Raw genomic sequence first — 3,341 nt, forward strand, 5'->3', positions numbered from 1 at the left:
GTACTAATTTAATCTACCACCAGCCAACACTAAGAGTGCCTATATTATCTATGAAATCTGTAACTATTACTGCATAACAAATCACCCCAAAACTTAGTGGCTTCAAACAACAATAATAATTTCTTTCAGTTTCTGTGGGTCCAGCCGAGGAATGACTTAGCTGGGTTGTTCTGGTTTGGGATCCTTCAGAAGGTTATGTTCAGATGGCAGCGGGGGCTGGCGTCATTTTGAAGACTTCCTCAGTCCTGTGTCTGGTGTGGGACTGGGTGGAGCCAAATCGTTGGGCAATGAAATTGCTGGGTCCACTGAAATGTCTCTTTCTACCCTTTTGTGGTCTTTCCACAGTTACTCTAGCCTGGTGGCATCAGGGTGGCCAGACTTCTTTGGAAACAAGAGGCAAGATAGGTGCCCAGGGCATAGAATTTAAGGAGGCATTCTTTTTTTAAGGCTGACCCTGCATTGGCACAACATTGAGAACGAGTGCTTGCTTTCTTTCTTTTTTTTTTTTGAATGCTTATTTATTTTTGAGAGAGAGAGAGAGCATGAGTGGAGGAGGGGGTGGGGCAGAGAGAGGGAGACACAGAATCTGAAGCAGGCTCCAGGCTCAGGGCTGTCAGCACAGAGCCCAGCCCTGGGGCAGCACTCACGAACTGGGAGATCATGACCTGGACCGAAGTCAAATGTTTAACTGACTGAGCCACCCAGGTGCCCTGAGGATGAGTGCTTTCTTACATTTTGGGACCTGGCATATTTCTTGCCTCACCTTGGTCCTGGCCCTGCTTACACGTCACATGACATCCCTTCTACACACCATTCTTCTGAAGAATAACAAGCCCATCCAGAGGCAAGGGGAGGAGGTGCAGAGGAGAGAGCTCCATCTTGATGGGAAGAGTGTCATTCACCTTGTACAAAGAATATATTGAATATACGTTCAAGCTCTGTACCTTGCCAGTCTGATGAGTAAAGCATGGCTTTCTATTTCAAAATAAACTTCTTTCTGAGTCGCCTGAGTGGCTCATTCACTTGAGTGTCTGACTTCAGCTCCGGTCATGATCTCAAAGTTCATGTGTTCAAGCTCCAGGTCTGGCTCTCTACTGTCAGTGAGGAGCCTGCTTTGGATCCTCTGTCCCCCTCTCTGTCTTTCCTTCCACCCCTCCCCAAAATAAATAAACATTAAAATAAAATAAACTTCTTTCTGAATGTAGTGAGATTATACTTTTAACTTACATTCCTCTTATTATAAGTGAGGTAAATATATTTTGCGGTCTGCTTTTACTTTGGCTAATTGTCTTTATAGCCTTTGCTCATTTTTCTGTTGGTTTTCTATTGGTTTTCACCCATTTTTCTATCAGTTAACTCAATGTGTGAAGGGTTAACCAATCTTTTGTCTGTGATGTGAGTTGTGAACATTATCTCAGTTTATTCACCAGTTGACTTTGTTTATGATAGCTTTTTCATGAAAAAATGTATTTTTCTGTAGTGAAATTTATCTTTTAGCCTTCTGTATTTTCTGTCATGCTTGGAAAGGCCTGTATCACTCTGAAATTATAAAAGTTTTTTCATGTTCTCTACTCCTGTGTATGTGTGTTTAGCTTGCCTTTTTTTTTTAATTTATTATTTATTTATTTTTAAATTTATATCCAAGTTAGTTAGCATATAATCTGTAATGATTTCAGGAGTAGATTCCAGTGATTCATCCCCTATGTATAACACCCAGCACTCATCCCAACAAGTGTCCTCCCTAATGTCCACTAAAGGGTGGACCTTTAGTCCACCCCTCCCATCCACAACCCCTCCAGTAACCCTCAGTTTGTTCTCTGTATTTAAGAGTCTCTTATGTTTTGTCCCCCTCCCTGTTTTTATATTATTTTTGCTTCCCTTCCCTTATGTTCATCTGCTTTCTATCTTAAATTCCTCATACAAGTGAAGTCATATGATACGTGTCTTTCTCTGACTAATTTCACTTAGCATAATACCCTCCAGTTCCATCCATGTAGTTGCAAATGGCAAGATTTCATTCTTTTTGCTCACCGAGTAATACTTCACTGTAGGTATGTGTGTGTGTGTGTGTGTGTGTGTGTGTGTGTGTATATGTATTATATACCATATCTTCTTTATCCATTCATCTGTCAATGGACATTTGGGCTCTTTCAATACTTGGGCTATTGTTGATAGGGCTACTTAGCTTGCTTTGTTTTTTTACATGTTTCCCTTTGATGCATTTTTAGTATTAGATTAGTATTTTTACTTTAAGTTGTGAAGAAGGGATTCGAATGTCCTTTTTTCCAAAAGGTATCCAGTTGACTTAAAATGTTACCTATGTCATGTCACATTCATGAGATTTGTCTCATTTTTGTCTCGTTCTTCTGTCCCATTCATTCATGTGGGTGTTTATGTGATAGTTCCATGTGTCTTTGATGGGACCACAGATTTATTGGGGGCTCCACACATGCACTCACGATGTCACCCAACAACTGCATGGTTACTCAGTGCCCACGAGGTGGCTTCTGCCCGAGGCTGTGCCCAGAGGCAGTGGGATGCAGTCTTCTCCCCGGTGGCCCAGGCCCAGCTGGTGCCTTCCTCCTGGGCAGCTGAGGAGGGCACCAGGGTGGCCCTCACCTGGAAAGGGGGTGAGCAGGGAGCCAGTGGCCAGGGTGGAGGGGCTGGCTGCCCTCTCCCCAAGGAGTGGAGCATCTGCAGCTGTTTCACCATCTGCTGACTGGTCTCTGGGATCTTGCCAGCCAGGAACACCTTGTCCACAACCGTGTAAACGTTGTAGAAGTTGAACACCAGGTCCAGTTCACAGACATTTTGGAAATACTCCTTTAAGACCTCCACGAAGTTGTGGATTGCCTAGCATTGGGAAGTGATCTAGAGATGCACACCTCCACCAGGTTGGTGTGATTGATCTCGCACGGTGGTTACGCGTGCACCTCCTCATTCAACCCGTTCCTCATCGTCATCGAACTGCATGTACCATGTGGCCAGGTGCATCTTGCCCATGCAGTCCTGGTTGAGGATGTAGCAGATCTGGGGACTCCTGTCTGGACCCCAGCTGCTCAGTCTGGTGGCTATCGGGCAGCTCCAGCTCTGGCAAGAGTTCATTTTTTTCTCCCCACAGTTTTAGGAATCGTAGCCACGTGATGTATTTTAATACCAGGTAGTCTACTTCCCCTTATTTATCATTTTCATGATGTTCTGGGTTATTCCTTCTAGTTTACTTTTCCATGAAAACAATTCCTACACTTGATCTTAGCCAAAAGGCCAAGAAGTGATCCGTGAAAACAATTCCTTAAGTTAATTGCATGGTGATATTACCAGTCATTAAATGTGATTAGGAT

General features: G+C 43.5%; 1 pseudogene; it reads right to left on the minus strand.

Annotated features, from left to right (window-relative positions):
• Positions 1–2,463: 2,463 nt before the first annotated feature.
• On the minus strand, positions 2,464–3,105 carry LOC121041943 (AP-2 complex subunit sigma-like; annotated as a pseudogene).
• Positions 3,106–3,341: the final 236 nt, after the last annotated feature.

This window comes from Herpailurus yagouaroundi, unplaced genomic scaffold, assembly GCF_014898765.1.
Source record: "Herpailurus yagouaroundi ecotype Mexico unplaced genomic scaffold, PumYag 29, whole genome shotgun sequence".
Classification (NCBI taxonomy): Eukaryota; Metazoa; Chordata; class Mammalia; order Carnivora; family Felidae; genus Herpailurus; species Herpailurus yagouaroundi.